Raw genomic sequence first — 20045 nt, 5'->3', positions numbered from 1 at the left:
TTGTGTTTGAATTTACTTGTGGCCTCATCCAGAGCCAAGAGGTATGCAGATGACTGCTCACTGCCACCTCCAGGAGTGAGAGTCTCTGTGTGCTGGCATGCTGATTTCCTTTGGGCCTCTCTTGCAGATAGGGAGGCAGTATAGTGTAGAAAAAAGGAAGGAGTTTTAGGGTAAAACAGATTGAGCTCAAATCTCTTCTTCATCATTTACTAGCTCAGAGACCTTGGGCAAGTAACTTATTCCCTGTGATCCTCTGTCTTCTCACCTGTGGAATGGGATAATACTATAACTTGTGAGTTGCAGTGTGTATGGGTACTAGATTCTAAAGCCAGGGTGAAGGCAAAAACATACCTGAGGGCTTCCCTGGTGGCGCAGTGGTTGAGAGTCCGCCTGCCGATGCCGGGGACATGGGTTTGTGCCGCGGTCCAGGAAGATCCCACATGCCACGGAGCGGCTGGGCCCGTGAGCCATGGCCGCTGAGCCTGCACATCCGGAGCCTGTGCTCCGCAGTGGGAGAGGCTACAACAGTGAGAGGCCCGCGTAACAGGAAAAAAAAAAAACACCTGAAAATCTGATAGACTGCCCTCCCCCTGAAGGGTTGAGAAACCTTGTTCTAGAATCACACTTAGCGCAGACAGCTGTTCATCACAGGAAAGGCTCCCAGGATTGGAGACTGCAGATGAGCAGGTCCATATATTCCATTTCCATGCTTCCTGTGTGGCAAGTCCACATGCGAACAAGACAGGGGGCATTGTCCACACCCTTTCAATGAGCATTTCTCCCTCTTTTTTTTGGCCAGCGGTGCATGGCTGAATTGGTGTAAGTCAACGCTTGCAGGGTGTGCCAGTCCTGCTTCTGCCTCATAGAGTTGCTGTGAGCATCTGAGAGGCCCTTGTGTAGAATGGGCTTTGCACAGAGCGAACCCTTAGGCGTCAGACTTGGTACTTGTGTGATTTTCACACGTAGCGCAAACCTTGTGCACAGTAAGTGTTCAGCATGGGTCTTCTGAACTGCCTTAAATTCGGAACGAGAGCGCGCAGCCTTGTGGGGAGGAGGTGACAGTTCCAAGGGAGTCTCGACACGCGTGGTTCTTGTCTGAACTTGCAGCTCTGACAGGGCCTCTCACCACCACCTTCTTCAGTAGCTGTCACCCCTCTTGTGCTTTTCCCAGCCCTCAGCCCCAGCACACGGAACATGGGACCAGTTTGCTTGGAGACCACACTCTGGCCCCCAGCCCCAGCTCCTGCCCTTGACCCTCATCCAGTCCCTTTATCTCTTGGAGCCTCAGTTTCCTCCCAGTTAAAACAGGGATCCTAACTCCCAGCTCTTCACGAGATCGTCTGTCGGGACTTACTTAAGTGCACCGGACTTACACCTGGGCACCACAGACCTGAGATTCAGTCTGTGGGCTTGTTTATTTTTTGGCCTATATATTTTCTCTTAAATGTTTGAAATACATATTTTCTAGTATTTTTAATTGAGGGGCAATTTACATAATATGAAATTATCCATTTTAAAGTGAGCAATTCGGTGGCATTCAGTACAGTCACAGTCTTGTGCAGCTGCCGCCTTGATTTCGTCCTAAAAAACTTTCATCACCCAAAAGGAAGTCCCATACCCATTATTCATTCGTCCCCATTCCCCTCTCCCCCCAGCCCCTGGCAACCAGTAATCTGCTTTCTGTCTCTGTAGTTTTGCCTATTTTGGACACTATATATAAATGGAATCATATACTATGTGACCATTTGTATCTGGCTTCTTTCATTTAGCATCACGTTCTTGAGGTCATCCATGTTGTAGCCTCTGTCAGTACTTCATTCCTTTTTATGGCCAAATAATATTCCATTGTACGGATACACCACATTTTGTTTATGCACTTAGCCCTTCATGGACTTTGGGTTGTTTCTACCTTTTGGCTATTTGTGAATAATGCTGCTATGAACATGCTTGTAGATGAGCTAGTTTGAGCACCTGCTTCCAGTTGTTTTGGGCACATAATGAGGAGTGGAATTGCCGGGTCACATGGTAATTCTATGTTTAACTTTTTGAGAAACCACCACTTTGTTTTCCACAGTGTCTGGGCCACTTTTTATTCCCACCACCAAAGTATGAGTGTTCCAATTTCTCCACATCCTCCCCAACACTTGTTACTTCCCATTTTATTTCTTTTATGATAGCATCCTAGTTGGTGTGATGTGGTACTTCATTATGGTCAGATTAGATAGTAGCAGGTAAAAGGAAAAGATTTCACATGAAAATCCAGAGCAACACCTTCTCTTGAGAAAGGAAAGAGCTGTCAACACTGGGACTGCATTCGGGAGAAGGCAGGCATTGTCTGAAGCTCAGTGGCAGCTGCCCCTTCGGGGGTGTCCCTTCCGGGTCCTCCACAGGCTCCAGCCCGCCTTAGCGTTCCCCCAACTCTGAGTCAGCTGCTGCTTCTCATCACACTCCACCGCTCTTTTTCTTAAAGAAGAAACCGGCACCCATGTCTCCATCAAAAGTGAGGAAAAGGAGACTTGGAAAGCCCTGTTGTTTTGAAGTAGAGGAAGACCCGCAATTCTCTGTGGAAGTGTTTCATATGCGCCTGTGTCATTTACTCATTTCTGCCACCTGGTCCCCGTGGGCATCTGAGCGGGTGACACACCCACAGCTAGCTCTGTCTGCTGTCCTTCCTTAGGGGTGGTGGGGAGGGCAGAGCGATGGCGCCAGGACTGTGCCCTTCTCCCAGGCTGACGCACCCAGGCCAGCCTGGGCCTTCCTGGGCTCATACACATGTGGTCCTTCTGCCTAGCACTTTCTGTCCTACTCTTCCCCACCCAGCCCAACTCCGGTCCTTCTCCGGGTCATAGCGTAAGCGCTGTTTTCTCCAGAGTCTTCCCTGCTGCTCCAGAGCACATCAAGTATCCCTGCTGTGTGTCCTTGCAAGACCCTGGACTCCCCCCAGGTCCTCAGCACAATTATCACTCATCTGTCCCTTACAGGAGTTCTTCCCTTTGTAAAGTGTGGACCCCGATGCACACATGCATAGATTCACACGTCCCGGTTTAGGCCACAGGCCCAGCGCTGGTCCGTCCCAGACCCGTCTCGTGCCTGCCTTCATCTAGGGCCGCCACTGTCCCTGCTTTCCGCGGGCAGCGACTCCAGTGTGCACAACATAAACTTTCCAACCCACTTTCCAGTGCTTATGAAACATGCATAATGTTGTTCTTTGGGCGTGTATGTTTTAAATTTATGTCCCTGGGGTTGTATCATAAATCTCAGTCTAGTTCCTACTTTTTTCATCTCACGCTATGTTTTTAAGATCTATCCATGGTGATATATGCAAATCCAGTGTATTATTTCTGCCGGATGCATATTATTCCATGATCTGCATTTATCGGATGTGGTTTATCTATTTAGCCTGTCATGGACAGGTAGGTCACCTCTGGCTCCTTGCTTTGACAAACCTGGCCTCCACCAACATCCTCATGCGTGTCTCCTTGTCATCCTAGGCAGGGGTGTCTCTAGGATACACACCTGGGAGAGGCACTGCTGTTTCATATATTGTTATGGGTTGAACTGAGTACCCCCCACAAAGGTACGTTTGAAATCCTAACCAAGAGTACCTCAGGATGTGACCTTGTTTGGAAACAAGGTTGCTGCAGGTGTAATTAGCTAAGATGAAGTCATTGCAGTAGGCTGGACCCTTAATCCAGTATGACTGGTGTCCTTATAAGAAGAGGGAAAACAATGTGAGAAGACAAAGGCAGGAATTCAAGTAATGTAGCTGCAAGCCAGGGAGCACCAAGGATTGGCAGCCATCGTCAGAGTGTCAGTGGGAGCGTGACCCTGCTGACATACAGCCTAGGTCTGCATTCATAAGCTTCTCTGAACATTTGGAACTCAGAACTTTCTCTTGATGATGAATACTGGTAATTTGGATCACTCTCATTTACAAACAGACTATATCCATCCATTCATCCATCCATCCACTATCTGTACATCCATCCATCATCTGTCTGTTAATCCATCCATCTATCCATCCATCCATTTATTTCTCCATCTATCCATCCATCCATTTATTTCTCCATCCATCTATCCATCCATCCGTTATCTATACATCTGTCTGTCATCCATTCATCCACCTATTTATCTATTATTCATCCCTCCCTCCCTCCCTCCCTCCCTTCATCCATCCGTCTATCCATCATCCATCCATCCTCTCATGCCACAGATTTTTACTGGGTGCCTGCTCAGTTCTGGATTCACAGTAACGAACAAGACAAACAGTTCTTTGCCCTCATGGAACTCATCATTAGTGGGGAAGACAGACATTAAACTAACAATTACTTAGATACAGGTGTGATAAGCTCTATAAAGGACAAATATAGTGCCTGTGAGAGCAGAGAATGGGGGGACTTGGCAAAGCCTGGGGGTCATGGAAGACTTCACTGCAAAGGTGACATTGAAGCTGATGCCTGAAGGATGGGTAGGGATTGGCCAGAGGAAACATGGGCAGGAAGGGCCTCCCACACAGAGAACAGGTGTGCATAGTTTGAGATTGGAAAGCATTTGGTGCTTGTAAAGAAGTAAAAGAAGGTCAGCATAGCTGGAGTGGAGGGAGGGTGGGAAAATGCCTGAGATGTGGCTCAACAATTGGCTGAGCCAGTATCCCTGAGTGTCCCCTAGGGACTTGTGCATCGGCAGGGAAGAGCCCCACAGTAGATTAGGAGTAGGAATTACTTCCGTCCACATGGCTCACTTCAAAGCCAGCTCCCTTATTAGTTTGCTGACTAAGAAATGGGCTTAACAATATCCACTCCATAAAAGAGGTGAGCAATGAAACAGTACTCCAGAAATGCCTCAAGGCACCTTGCATAAACAATTGCATAAATTGCATAAACAACAATTGCATAAATCCATTCATTTTTGCCATTATTTTAAAAATCCCACAGGTTAGTAACGCACACAGCAAAAACAAAGGAAATGGCTACCCTTAGCATTTACCTGGTTCTGGTCTTTCTTGGGGACTAAAATACGGCTTTTAGAGGCTTGTCTCATTTATCCTAGAGCAGGACTATGAAGTGATAAAGGTGGATCATTACAGATGAGGCAGCGAAGGAGTTGAGAGGTTAAGTTACCTGCTAAGGTCACATCACGAGACGAGGAAAGACGTTGGGGAAGAAGACAGGCTTCCTGCCTCTCGGTCCATTGCCAGACCCCTTACAGCCAGACCAGGGAGGAATTGCTTCTCTCCATAAGTGGGAATACCACTGAGAGTATTCCCAGAATGGAGAAGAGCACTTGACCTGGAGTCTTGTTCTGGGGGTGGTCTGTCATGCAGACTGTGAAAACTATCAGGGAGCCGTCATATTTCCATTTCTCTTGGGCTGCTCCTGTCCAGAGAGAGAGAGAGAGAGAGAGAGAAAGGGAGCCCCAATCAAGGCTGGAAGAGCCAGCCTGCAACACATCCACTCAGGGCTGTCAATACTTGGGTTTTACGGACACCCAGATCCAGAGGCAATAGCTTAGTGCCTCTTCATCGATTTAACTATCATTTCAGGTCCATAGCTCACAGCTAGAAACCAGCCTGCATAAAACCTCACATTATGGTGCTTCTCTTCTTCTTAAGGACACTACATTCCATTAGGAAAGCCAAACTGTTAGAGGCAGGCTTGATGGATGAGCCTGGCATTACTATCTCACTGAACAATTACAGGGCCAGCCTCTTAGAGGGGGACTCCCCAGTACAACGTAGGATTTGGTCGACGAGATGTGCAGAATGGAGGGAAGGGCTGGGAAGACAGAGGGCAGGCCAGCAAGCCCGGGCACTCAACCCTTTAGTGGGCATCCAAGTTTACTCTCAGAAGTCCTTAGGGAATTGTGCTTCAGAGAGAGACCTTTCTTCTGACCTAACTTCAGAGTCCAAACAATGAAAATTAATTACTGAACAAGTATGGATTAAGTGCCTGCTCCATCTAGATCCTGGGCTAGACAGCAGGGACATTTAGAAGCTTTAAGCTATGGTGTGGTCTGAATGTTCTCAGCATCCCACTCGGCATGCTGCTCTGGGTGTTCCCTGCCCGTTTGATCCAGGTTGGTACTGGAGATGAAACCTGTTTGTTGTCTGTGGTCTGGGAGTTCAGAGAGTGGTCAAGCGAGGCTCTTTGCTAAGGCGGAGTGGGCTGGGCTTCGAAGGGCAGGCAGAATAGAGTTGAGGGGGTCGGGCTGTCTGGCAAGGCAGTATTTTGAGACAGTCCAGTTTTCATCCATTTCCGTCTTCCATCCATGGACATCTTAGCTTATCTGGGACATTGGTGAGGCCACTTAAGGGCAGGCTTGTAGACATCTGCTTTGCAGACACACAACAGAGCACACACATGGAGCACGCACACACACAAACACACAGAGTATATCTATTCTGGGCATGCTCATTAGCAGCTAACTTTAATCTTCTTTAACGCTTGCATCTCAAATCCCAAATACTTTAGTGTGTGCTGTCTATGAACACACACCAAAAATAGTTCTGGGTAGATAAACACATTGAGCCAAGAGGCTGTCTGATTGCAGTTTGAGTCGCGTGAAGTCACTGCCTCCTAGATCCCTTCGGTGCAGCCGAGGAAGGAATCTTAACACAGAATACCAATAAATAACTAACCTGAACCGCACCTCCTCCCACCCACTGCGGCCAGCAACACATGCAGCTCACCACCCCCTGTGGGAAAGCCGAGATGCTCTGTCCCTAGGCCTTCGGCAGGATGTGTCTGCTTGAGGGTCTGACCATGTGGCTGAAACTCACTGTTTCTTGCACCCAATTCACCTCCTGCATTGCACACCTAATTGCAAGATGCAGCAGCTCTTGCAATTAGGTGTGCAATGGCTGCAAACTTGCATCGATGAAAGAGTTGATGAACGTCAGTGAAAAGGAAAAGTTGACGGTGCCTTTCTGCCATCTGCCTCTTTCCTTCCACATTGCCAAGTACCTGATGCTGGCTGCTGACTTGATATATTCATCGTTACAAGAATTTAAAAGTTAAGAAAAAAAAGAAAAAAATTACAGGAGTGTGCAGCCTTGTCCCCGTCCACCACCCACAAAAGGAAGGACCCAGTGTCATTTTGTAGTGGGTGAATGCTGGCCCCCCACAAAAGGTATGTCCATATCCTGACCCCCCAGAACCTGTGAATGTGACTTTATTTAGAAAAAGTGTCTTTGCATATGTAATTAAATTAAGGATCTTGAAATGAGATAATCCCAGATTTATCTGGGTTGGCCCTAAATCCTATGACAAATGTTCTCACGAGACACACAGAGGACAGACCCACAGGCAAAGGCCATGTGAAGACAGAGGTAGGAAGTGGAGTTGCGTGGCCACAAGCGCAGGAATGCTAACAGCCACCAGGAACTGGAAGAGACAAGGAGCAAAAATCTTCCCCGGAGCCTCTGGAGGGAGCACAGCCTTACTGCCACCTTGATTCTGGACTTCTGGCCTCCAGAACTGTGAGAGAATAAATTCTTATTGTTTTAAGCCATGAAGTTTATGGTGATTTGTTTTGGCAGCCCTAGGAAACTCATACACATTTCTTACTGCATTAATGGAAAAGCGGGCCAAGTTAAAAAAAAAAAAAAGAATAATGGAGAAGCCAATAGGATTTAAATAACAAGTTGCATTTATGGGGCACTTAACATGCCAGGTTCCTGCTCAAATTAGAGTGACAGAACTGAGTTTGTACCTGGCAAGGTGAGCCCCAGAGCTCATGCTTTTAGCCAGCTACCCTATACTTCTGGAAAAGTGTGGGAGCTGTATTTGGAAAGGGAGATGGGAGGAGAAATGAGAAAAGTTAGATCTGAAAGAGAGTTGGGGAGAATTTGAGAGAGATGTGGGGGCCAGGTGCTGTGGAAGAGAAGTACAAAAGTTCCGAAGTTTTGCTTTTCATTATAAATAGGATTTTTTGGGTGTTCCCTGAGAAATTTGGTAAAGATTTAAATTGCTCTCCAGTTAAGTTTTTTTTTTTTTTAAGGAAAAAATTTTACATGACATGAAGACGAGACTTGCTTATGTGTTACCTGTGTTTTATAGAGGATACTTCTTCACTCGTTTGACATTTCTTTATTCCCTGTGCTCTGGCTTATCTGCCAAAATCTGTGCTAGGTGCTGGGCAGACCTGCAGGTAAATGAGAACCAGACCCTGCCCTGGTGCTCAGCTCATGAGGTGGGCAAGGTCCAGCAGACGAAGGTCCTTGAGTTTGGACATCATTCTGTGGGCAGTAGGAAATTTTACGCAGGGGACGAAATTGAGAGAGAGTGAGAACTGGCTGTGTTCCCCAGGCCACTGTGAATCCTTGCCCCTTCTGACCTTTAGCAGCTGGTGGCTAAGTGGATAGACTGATAAACTTGCTAGACTACTGAGGATTAAAGAGTTTCCCATTAAGGTGACACCATCGGATTTTAACTTTTTTTTTTTTTTGGCTGAGCCGCGCAGCTTGTGGGATCTTAGTTCCCTGATCAGTGATTGAACCCAGGCCCTCGGCAGTGGACGTGGGGAGTCCTAGCCACCAGACCACCAGGGAATTCCCAACATCATCAGATTTTAAAAGTTTTTTTTTTTTTCTCTAGGCTTTTTAGTATGGGGTGGGGAGGGAATGGGAAATGGGGCATGGAGTGATGGTGACTGACTTTCTTCAAATCTTATTGCCTTGATGGCCCCTACTGAACCCAGTTGTAAGGTTGGTCCTGGCTTTCAGAAAATATTTGCCTTGACAATACGGACAAAACCAGTTTCTATTCATCTTTGCGATTACATGGGAGTCACATGGGAGGTGATAGTACAGCTCTACGGTTAATAGAATTCAGACCATGATCAGAAATTAACCTTGAAAGCCCTTGGAGAGACATTACATTGGAGGCTGTCGTGGTTTCTTGCAGTCAGTCCAGCATAGCTGGGTTTCTACCGAATTGGAGAAGGTTGTTGATTGCTCAGTTGAGCACCAGATGAAGCTGGCCAAAATTTAGAGGCTGTATTATATGAAAACCGCAGATACTTAAGCACTGGACTCATGCTAAGGGCTGAGAGGGGCTTGGAGCTGAGACCGCTGCATGGACCCCAGAGAAAGAAGGCAGGTGAACCCTTGCCTGGCACTTACACGTATTTATTCTATCTTTTCTCTCGCTATCATATTATTGTTATTATTACTATTCTGCTGAGTCCCTATTGTTGAATGAATGTACAGAACACAACTGCATACATTGTAGGACTAGACTATAGCATAAATTTTTCTTAAAAGTTCTTGCCTTTCACTATGAGAGTTATCCTTTCTCAGAATAAATTTGGCCGGCTTAGCTGTCCGTGTGGCTCTGCTGAGGGATTACAGTCTTCCAGCCAAGTTGGGTCTTGTCCACAGTGATCCAGAAACCAATTTTCTGAATAAATCACAAAAATGCTCCAGAGTTGGTATATTTACCCAAAAGCTCATCTTCTCTTGCTATGCACACATAATAGTTGTGAATGTACTTTGCATTTTGCAGTATTTTATATAGTGTGGCATTTCCCAAAGCGTGGTCTGGGGAACACCAGGGTGGCGGAGTGTTCTGTGGAACAAGAGTTTCCTGGGTGGAATACGGTTGGAAACTACCTGCTTTTGGATGTGTATTCACACGTCAACTGAGTCTAAAGTAAAGACACCTGGGTAACTTGGTTTAATGCAGCACTGACCAAATTTGGTTGCCCATGGAATCACCCTGTTTGGTGCACTCTGGCAGCCAGAAGCACAGGGGAGGGGCAGGGCAAGAGGTGGCCAGGCCCACCCTGGGTTTCTTAGGCCCTGGGGCAAAACTGAGTTGGAGGGTGGGAGACTAAGCTGGATGTTTTATACTGGCCAGACCTGGACGCGACTTGTTAATATTGGAAACTGGCCAGAAAGCTATAGGATATGCCCAGGCTGCCACTAAGGGCTGGGAAAGGGAGGTTTGTAAGAATATGGCTGATAACTGTCTTTGGAGGAAAATTCAACCCTTTTCTGTTTGTACCCATTGGGTTCAATAACCTGGTATAAAGAATAGGGTTGAGTAGCATCCCACCAAAATTCATGTCTACTTGGAGTCTTGAAATGTTAACCTATTAGGAAATAAGGTCTTTGCAGAGGTAATTAAGGTGATGATCATACTAGATCAGGGTGGGCCCTAAATCCAACAACGAGTGTCCTTATAAGAGATGGAAAAGAAGCACACAGGGAGAAGGCCATGTGAAGACAGAGGCAGAAATTGGAGTGATGTGGCCACAAGCTGAGGAACGCCAGGAACCACCAGAAAATGGAAGAGGTGAGGAAGGATCCTCCCCTAGAGCCTTTGGAGGGAGTGTGGCATGGCCCTGCTGCCACCTTGACTTCAGACTTCTGGCTTCCAGATCTGTGGGAGAATAAATTCCTGTTGTTTTGAGCCACCAAGTTTGTATTGATTCATGATGGCAGCCCCAGGAAATTAATACAAGCCGATGCTAGTCTCACCCTTGGGTGCGACAGGATTTCCACACAGCCTGAAACTGTGAATCAGATACATCCCTGTTGATGAAGGCGTAATGGATACATGTGAACTCGAGACCTGCTAACTTCTGCACCAACGCTGGATGATTAGTTAGAGGCTGCGTGACAGTCTTGAGGGCTCCATGCAACGTGGAAGAGGAGAGATTGCAGAGGAAAGGGGCAATTTTAGGGACACTGAGGGATGATGGGGTACAGGGAGGGCAGGTGAATCCCATGAACTATGAGAGGTAAGTCAACTAGAAAAGATGTGAGGAGCCTCTTGTTGGCAGACCTGGGAAAGAGTGACTCAATGTGAAGACACAGCTGGGAGGTGCCTCCAGGCTGGGTCCGCAGTGAGTTGCCAGGTCTGGGATTTCAAAGGCCCAGGCAGCCCTTTTGCAATTAATCATTTGTGCCCAGGGTCAGCCTGACATTCCAGTGGACTTGGAGTTACTTCTCATAGTGTCATTTAACCTTCCCAGAGCTCAAGTCTGCTGTATGACCTTCAACTACTGGCTCCACCTCTCTTAGCCTGTTTTCTAACCTACAAAATGGGGGTACTAATAATTTGAACTTTGGGGGGATTATGTGAGATAATGCACATGCAAGACGCTCCACAGGTTCGTGGCACATGGCAAATACTTGCTTTGTTAGCTACTAGTACGGTTACTGTTCCTGTTTATGACCTGTGATCCTACCTACCAGCTTTCACACACTGAGCGCTTACTATGTGCCTGACAGCGCTGAGCACCTTACATGTTTTTAATTCTCACAACAACTTCAGGAGGAAGCAATTACAAGTACTGTTGACCCTTGAACAATGCGGGTCCACTTACACAACCAGTTTTTTTCAGTAAATACTACGGTACTACACAACCGATAGTTGGTTGAATCCTCCGTGAGGAACCATGGATATGAGGGCCGCCTGTAAAGTTATATTCAGATTTTTTGACTGCGCAGGGGTCCGTGCTGCTAACCTGTGCAATATTCAGGGGGCTGGGGGAGGACAGGACATTGGCCAGGTTCAGATGGCAAAACCAGGATTCAAAGTCAAGGCCGACCACATGCAGAGTCCAGGCTTTTTACTACTGAATCTGAGAGTACATCGGGTGATTTTATGTGCTACACCGGTGAAATTTTTACTTATAATAGTTATATATCTATTCTATTTCCTATTAGAAAAATACAGTGTTCCTATTTATAGTAGTGATTAAATTTTCCTTTTAAAATAAACATTCAGTGCTCACTGCGGCACCACCTATCCAAAAAATTGGAACATACAGAAAAGATTAAACAGCCCCTGCGAAAGGATGACATGCGAATATGTGAAGTGTTTCATGTTTTTACAGTATTATATGTCAATTATATCGAAATGAATGAACAAATGAAGTAAACTTATTTAGCAGCGCTACTCGCAATAGCCTAAAGGTAGAAAGAGCTCAAATATCTATCAACAGATGAGACAATGGACAGACTGTGGTGGATGTAGACAACGAAGTATTATTTGGCCATAAAAAGGAATGAAGCACTGACACATGCTGCAACATGGATGACCTCAAAGACGTGATGCTAAGTGAAAGGAGCCAGACACAAAAGATCACATATTATATGATTCAGTTTATGTGAACCGTCCAGAATTGGCAAATCCATGGGAACAGGAAGCAGATTAGTGCTTGTAAGGGGGTTTAGGGGAGGTGGGTATGGGGTTTTATGTTGGAGTGATGGAAATGTTTTGGAACTAGACGGAGGTAGTGGTTACACAACACTGCGAATGTACTAAATGCTATTGAATTGTTCACTTTAAAATGGTTGCTTTTATGTTATGTCAATTTCACCTCAATAATTAAACAATTAACTTATTTAAGTTTAGAGAAGGAAATTAATTTCCTTAAAAATTAATTTATTTAAAGAAAAATATGAAGTAAATCATAGCACAAGGGGAGAGCGAAGGTGGTACTTAGAAAATACGGCACCGTGTTATGCGTTAAAAGCGCAAGGCATCTCTCCTTAAGGGCCAAGTCTGGCAGAGTCTGAGTCTTGCCCTCCTTTGTTTTTTTTTCCCCCTGCAGCCAGCTCAGTGCTTAAGAAATACTTGTTGAGTTCAGCGCAGCCTGGCTTAGTTAATTGAGTTAAGGCGAGCTGAGTCGTACTGAATGCACCAGCTGGCTGGCCTGGAGGAGATCCAAGTTGAAGATGTTAAGAATCACACTAATTCAATAAGCGGCTGCAAGGTAGTCTAAGTAACGAGCCCACGCGCCTTTCCTTACCCAGCTTACCCCTGTTGTGCCGGCACCTTAGGAGCCTTCTCTTCATGAAATCCCCTGTGTGTGTTTGCTGGAGACACCAGGCAAGAGAGTGTAGGAGAGGAGGTAAGGGGACGTGGAGAACTTTCTGTCTGAGTACAGGTACGGCTACCCCCACACTCATCACGCACCTTACGTACTACCTAACCGTCAGCTCGTGCTTGACTCTGCCTGCCTGAGTTGGAAGCTGGCTGAGCACCTTGGAGAAGTTAATTCATCTCTCTGCACCTTTGTCTCCTCACCTGTAAAACGAGGCTAATAATAGTACCTACTGTATGCGGTTCTTGGGAGGATTTGATGAAACAATATCTGTCAAGCGCTTAGCATACACTTTTGGGAACATTGTAAGCACTCAGGAAGGTTAGCTATGATGATTAGCAGCGACCAGCGTTGTAGAGAGGTGGGTTTGAAGTATGTGGCAGGGCTGGTGCCTGGAGACGTGGGAGAACAAGAAGAGAAGTTGTTTGTAAATATCTTAAACAGAAGCACATGGCTTCCTCATGTAAGTTCTTCTGGGATGTACGTAAGCTCCCAGTATGAGGCAGGAGTAGCAGAATCTGGCTGTTTTTCTCCATTCTGGTAGGATTTTACCTACAGAGAGTCCCCAGCGGCTGCCTGTACCTGGAGAGCAGAGAGAAAGCCACACAAAGTTTCCCTCTTTCTGCTGTCCTCTGGGAAGCTGCTCCATTCTGCATTTTTGGCTAAGCAGTCAGTGAAGTACTGCAGAGGTGCGTGTGGTAATCTCTTTCCCGAATCTACCCGCAAGGCTGCACATGGGAAGGGCAGGACAAGGGAATCCCAAGGTGTGATTTCCCAGACTATGCATTTTGTTGCTGCTGCCCGCCTGGCCTTGGTCAGGCTCCTGCCTCTTTCTGGCTATTGCTCCTCATTTATGAATGAGGGAGAGGGCAAGGGTTGTAGAAAAATCACTGATTTTCAAGCTGTAAAAATATGAGGAGCTGTCTGATAAAATAAAATTGTTCAAGGGAACTGAATATACAAATGGACACAAGAGTTGCCACATGGTTGGAATAGGGGCGGGGGTCCTATATAGTCCCAGACGCTGAGCTTCTGTCACCCATCCTCCTTGCTTCCCCCTGCTGTCTTCCTCCCTCCAGCAGTGCCCAAGATACATGTTTTGAAAACTGCCAACTGGAATGAATTCATGGGGTAGGGGCAGGGCTGGAGTCCCAGGGCTGGATAGAGCATGAGGGGGTCCCCGAGGTAGTCTCCAGCAGCGTGGAGGAGGTGGAGGGCAGATCTATGTGCAGGCTTGCCTGCCCATGTCACACTTGGCAGCATGACATGGGAGTGTAGGACACCATGGCTTTCTGCCCGCCCATCATCCATTCCTCCTGGTAGGAGCCCTGATATTCTTTGGGGGAACCACTCACTCTCACTCCGCCCCTGTGGGTTAGCTAGGCTTCGGCAGTGAGCACTTGACTGGGCTCTGGGTGTTCAGATCATTCCAGCCCCCTTGTCCTGGTCATTGGTTTAGCAGTGGGCAGCTGAACCTATCAGAACCCACCAGACGTGACCCTCGTACTTTTACAGAAGCAAGCAAGAGAAAGCCTTGACTTGACTCTGCGACGATGTACAACAGGTGGAGAGAGCCAATCTCAAAATGAAACCAAAACAGGGAAAAGCAGAGCTGAAGAGATGGGGAGAGGCAGATTCCTGAAAACTTAAAGGAAGCCTAGATCCTGCAATGCCTGAAGTTAATAAGAAGCAAGAAGCCCTTTGCTTCTCGGTTAAAAACTTCATTTTTGATCTGTCTTAAGTCCATTCAAGTTAGGAGTTTGTCATTTTGCAACTGAAACCTCCCGACTACTACAATGGGCAAGCTTTTCACCTCCGTTAAGCTTCAGTTTTCTCATCTACTAAGTGTCTCTAAAAATCCATAAACCTCACCTTTAATGGGATCTATAAACACATGTATTTTATCACAGCAGCAGTAGCAAGACATTAGCAAGAGTGGTTAAGTATTTTGAATATTTATTAGTTCTAAGGAAAGCAAAACAAGAGTTGGTTAATATCAGTTCACTTTGTTCTCTAAAGAGAGTGGGAGGAGCAAAAGAAAAATAAATGTCCATTATAAAAGGGAACGGAGAAAGCAGGAGCAGACCCCATATTAACGGGAAAATGCCAGGGGAATGCATGTGAGTCCTCAATTTCGGATTTTTTCAATTAGATGGTGGGGAAGAGGTCTGCAGGGGACTAAGGCTCCTACAATTATGCAGGTAGGGCTGAGCCCCAGGGAGACCCCACCAGTATAAGCAGGTAGGGCTGAGCCCCAGGGAGACCTCCCCCAGCCCCGCCCCACCCCGCCCAGGCTCTTGAGGCCAGGGAAAATCTAGAGGAAGAGTTGAGAGGGATTTGTCTTAGAGCAGAAGGTTCAGAGGCCTGAGCTCTACAACTGTGGATGAGCTCCCAACAAGCCACTGCAGCTCGTGGCCAACGCCATGCACGTGGCCAAACCTTCCCTGACAGACTCAGGCTAGCCTTTTGTGGCCCATAAGAGCTGTTTCTGGGGACTGCCAGCTCAGAACGCTATTGTGGTCTGCTCAGGAACCTTTGAAATCGAAAGCCCCCAGCTCCCCTTGTCACTGCTGGCGCACATAAATACAACCAGGGGGGATTTCCCACGGAATTTTTTGCAACCACTCAAATGTTTCATTTCCCATTGTTTGCCAGCCCCTCTCGGAGCCTCAACCGTCAAAGCAGCAGCAAACACAGGCTGCTTTTCCCTCAGGACCCCACGCACGGCGCTTGCTCTTGCCCCCCCTCCATATCGGGAAGCTGGCGTTGGCAGGATGTGATGGGCTCGGCCAGGGAATAAGGTCTGTTAGTCAACTAGTGAAGCAAGTCAGCAGAGGGAATACCCGGCCCTACCCAGCCCAGCCTGCTGGGGAGGCACAGCTCTGTGCCGTCCCCCTGGTTATTAGTATAATCATGGCAACTAATAATTATATTCATGGGAAGAAATCCCTTCCACAAATCCAAAGCACTTGACCAAAATATACAATGCAGCTGTTAATTTTTTGCTTTTAAAATATGAACTTGAATCATTTTTTTCCCTGACCCAGCATGTGTTAATGGAATTCTAAGTTGTATTCCATACATCAGTGCTTAGAAAAGGCCATCTTTATTGATTGAAAACATCTGTTTTAGACAGGCAGTGTGCTGGACATTTGGGGGACCCAAATACCATAAGGAGGTGTAGAGATTTCAAGGCAACATTGGGTGGAGAGTGATAAATGGGAAGTTTATCCAGGGGATGTTGGTCTGAGGGGTGGGTAGGAAACCAGGCAGACACGTCTGTGATCTCTCACCAGCTGGCACTGAGTACACATAGTATGCACAACCCTGGGCACCCACAAAGCTGATTCGGTGAGGGTCAGGGATAGTGAAGATACCTGTAAACATCCATTTACCAGGGCCCCCCCTCTGCACCGCACAGATTACCCTAGTAATGAATTTACTCATGTAGCCATTCATTCACTCGTCCATTAAAGCCACGGATATTTACTGATTTCTTTAGGATGTGCCAATTTGAGGCTATATGCTGGGGACACAGAGATGACCCACAGTCAATCTGGTGCCTTTCCTCTTAAAGTTTCCATCCCAGTGGGGCAGACAGCCATTAAACAAATACCTACGTAGAATAATAAAGAAATATACAGTACAATAAAGAACAATCAAATACCCATGAGAATCTTCGTGCTCCTCATTTACTGATCTCCCACTCTACGCCACGTGCTGTGAGGGCCACAAATTTGAATCAATGCCTGTGCAGCAAACCCCAAAGACCAACCAGAACTCCTGACAGAAAGAGGATGGACCCGCGGTGACAGTGGCACTTTGCAGTTTACATGGCACTTTTTACACCATGGGCACTCTGGATCCTGCCAGCAAGACTGGGCTGGCTTGTTAAGGAGTTATTCCCTCCACTTCCCATGGGAGGAATCTGAGGCCTGGAGAGATAAAGGGACTGGCCTGCCTGAGGTCACACGGCTAGAAAGGCCAGGAATGCTACGCCTATTTTTACAATGACAGAAGCGGAAGCAGAGCAAGGTGGCCATTTTATTTTCCCAAAGTCACACTAAGACACACTATGTGTCAGAGCAGAGGGAACATAAGTGCAAAATTCTGCCTGGAAAGAGAACAGATCCTGAGACAGGTGAGTCTCAGAAAGTAGAGACTGAGGAAGATAATAACACAGGACGTGAATTCCAACTCACATCTCTTCGAACGGGACCTCTCCTCTCGGCCTCCTGATGAGTGGGTTTTCGTGCGGCCACAGCGTGATCTGAAGTCACCGGAACTAACACTTAGCGACCCCTCTGATATCCCAGACGTCACAGGATTCCTGCGAGGAGCACATTAAAACTCCCATTGTCCAGATGAGGAGGTTGACACCCTGACCACACACAACTAGACAGTAGCAGAACCAGAATGTAAACTGTGGTCCCTCTGATACTGGGACCTGTAGAGCTTCTGATACCCAGAGCTGCCTCTCTCTGGGGGCCTAGGAGTCCTGGCAACAGGATGCTGGAGGAGGTGGCCTGCGGAGGCAGGGCCCAGGGGTTGAGGCTGCAGTGCTGCCCAGGAATGCAGCCTAGCCCGCCCACTTTTTAACACAGTGGCATCCCTGACAGACACCCTTGTCCTTTTCCTGTGCTGGCCTTCGTAACACAATAAATAAACCCTGAGAGAAACGTGACCTGAGCCAGGCAGTAAATGATGGCACTGTCAGTTGTACACGACTGTTGAAACAAACACAGACTGTAATCATCATGCTGTACGGGGAGAAAGACATTTGGCAAATGAGATTCCATTTTCACATTGGTTTGTGCTGAGCATATAAATTTCCTGCGGGCCGGCCAGCGTTGGGGATGTGTAATTGATTGCCTGCATTATAATAAACAAGCCGTGACAGGTGATCATTCATCATATTCCGCTGAACGTTCCAGCACACCAGAAAACGGAGGAAGAGAGGGAACGCGCGAGCGAAGGCAGAGGAGAGGAGGAGCCTGGCGGAGGGGAGAGGGTCGGAAAGACGGAGTATTCCCGACAGACAGAAAGCCAGGGAAGGGGCGGGGGAGAGAATCCGTAGAGCGGGCTCGGGGAAAGTGAAAGCAATTACTATAATTCTTTTGATTATCTAATTTGTTCTTTCTGGCCTTCGTTATGTGACCCTCCCCCCCCCATCCCACTCCAACACAGGAGGTCCCCCTCGGGAACTTGGGAAGACACAGAAAATGCTCCTCCCAAGATTGAGGAGAGAAAGGGGAAAGGCGAGGTGGGGGGAGGGGCCGCGTCTAGTTGTAACGGAGTAGATATCGGAAAAACCTCGGGAGGGTGCGTGCGTGTGTGTGTGTGTTCGGGAAAACCTCGGGAGGGTGCGTGTGTGTGTGTGTGTGTGTTCGGGAAAACCTCGGGAGGGTGCGTGTGTGTGTGTGTGTTCAGGAAAACCTCGGGAGGGTGCGTGTGTGTGTGTGTGTGTGTGTGTGTGTGTGCGGGAAAACCTCGGGAGGGTGCGCGCGTGTGTGTGTGTTCGGGAAGACCTTGGGAGGGTGTGTGTGTGTGTGTGTGTGTGTGTGTGTGTGGCGCGAGTGTGTGCGGGACTCAGCTTCGCCTTTTGCTCTGTGATGCCTCCAATCAGATGGATGGGAACCCGTTTTTTTTTTTTTAATAAAAAAATTTAAAGCGTTTTTGAAAAAAGAAGTGAAAAGTTCTTTTTATTGAAGGAAAAAACAGAATCCAAGTTGGCACCGGATCTGGTTCCAGAAGCCTGTCATGTGGGGCTCTCACTCCTCCCCCCTCGTCCCCCAACCCCGCCCCAGCCCCAGCCTCTCTCGGCCCTTGGCCCGGGGCTGGGGTCGAACAGGACCTGTTAGGTAGCACCCTCCTTTCCAGGAGCTTCAACCTAGACCCGAGGCGGAAGCACATTGGCATATGAAGGACAGAAAGACAAATGCAGAGCTCTCGAGGCAGCGCACGCATTATATAAGTACTTACATTATGCAAAAGCCAAGGCCCTCAACAAGGGAGTGAGTGAAGACAGGGGACAGGGAGGGATTCGTCTCCCCAATTCTCACCCTGTCAATTTCTAGCCCTCCCATCCTCACCCATCAAATGCCCTCTCATCCCCTCTCGGGTACCAAATGCTTAGCGCAGGTGGGAGCCTCCAACCCTGGGAGCTGGGAGCTGAGGGGGCGTGGCCAGCGCTAAAATAGGGGGCGGAGACTGGGTGGGGCTTAGCCAGGGGCTTAGCCAGGGGCGGAGCCCGCGCTGGAGTGGGCGGGGTGAGTACAGAAGAAAGACAGTAACGTGATCGGCGACTTTGCTTCTCATCTCCCACTGCTTCCTACAGTCCTCTGTCTTTTTACCCTAGCTTTAACAACTGTAATCTGTTACTTTGGAGATTATTATAAAGTCGCCGCTTTTGGAAAATCTGTTCAAGAGACCTGCCTTCTGAAAGCTGTGACATCAGCCCCAGCGGTGTGGGCTGCCTTCCCTGGGTGATCTATGTGGTCTTTGAAAGATTAACAGCTCCTTTGGGTCTCCCAAGAATCCCGGAAGAAAGCTAGGGCAGGTGCCGTTTTCTCAATACGCTTACTTCTTCCCATCTCCACATAACAATTTATGAAATGGATCTTAGGGTCCCGATTTTCACAGGGGAAGAAATGGAGACACAAAGAAATGAAGTTACTTGCTTAAGATCTGGCAGCAAAAAGAATAAAAAATTGAATCCAAGGGTCTTCTTCCTGCATGCTTTCCAGACTCCCTGTGAGGACACAGACTTTCTCCCTTCAAGCCCCATGAATGATAAGTGCACACATGTATGTGAGGGAGAAGAGTTGGGTCTGTTTGGAATGGCCAAGCCCTCCTGCTACGTATCACTCAAATTTGCCCCCTTCTCTCCACCACCACTGTGCCCTCTGGTCCAAGCCATCTTGCTCCTGGACCATGCTCCCACCTCCTCAGGGGTCCCCATCCTAACACTGTTGCCCACTCCCATCCATTTTGCACCTGCAGTCAGGATGATCTGTTCATTGATCTGAGCATTAAAACACCATCCAGGTCTTTCACCAGCTGGCTCAGCCTACCTCCTTAGCTCCATGTTTTATTATTATTATAAAATACACATAACATAAAATTTGCTGTTTTAATGATTTTAAAGTGTGCGACTCAGTGACATTAAGTAGATTCACACTGTTAGGCAGCCATCACTACTATCTAGT

The 20045-nt window shown here is 47.5% G+C and overlaps 1 protein-coding gene and 1 non-coding gene across 2 annotated transcripts in view; both read left to right on the top strand.

Moving 5' to 3' along the window:
• C14H12orf49 (chromosome 14 C12orf49 homolog) overlaps positions 1-20045 on the top strand; it is a 220133-nt gene that overhangs the window by 135148 nt on the left and 64940 nt on the right. The gene's annotated exons all lie outside the window — the stretch shown is intronic.
• Positions 11735-11840, top strand: LOC116739400. Its single transcript, XR_004345574.1, has one exon. It is a non-coding gene; the product is annotated as a U6 spliceosomal RNA (small nuclear RNA).

This window comes from Phocoena sinus, chromosome 14, assembly GCF_008692025.1.
Source record: "Phocoena sinus isolate mPhoSin1 chromosome 14, mPhoSin1.pri, whole genome shotgun sequence".
In the NCBI taxonomy this organism is placed as follows: Eukaryota; Metazoa; Chordata; class Mammalia; order Artiodactyla; family Phocoenidae; genus Phocoena; species Phocoena sinus.
This window is presented reverse-complemented; position numbering and strand designations above follow the sequence as displayed.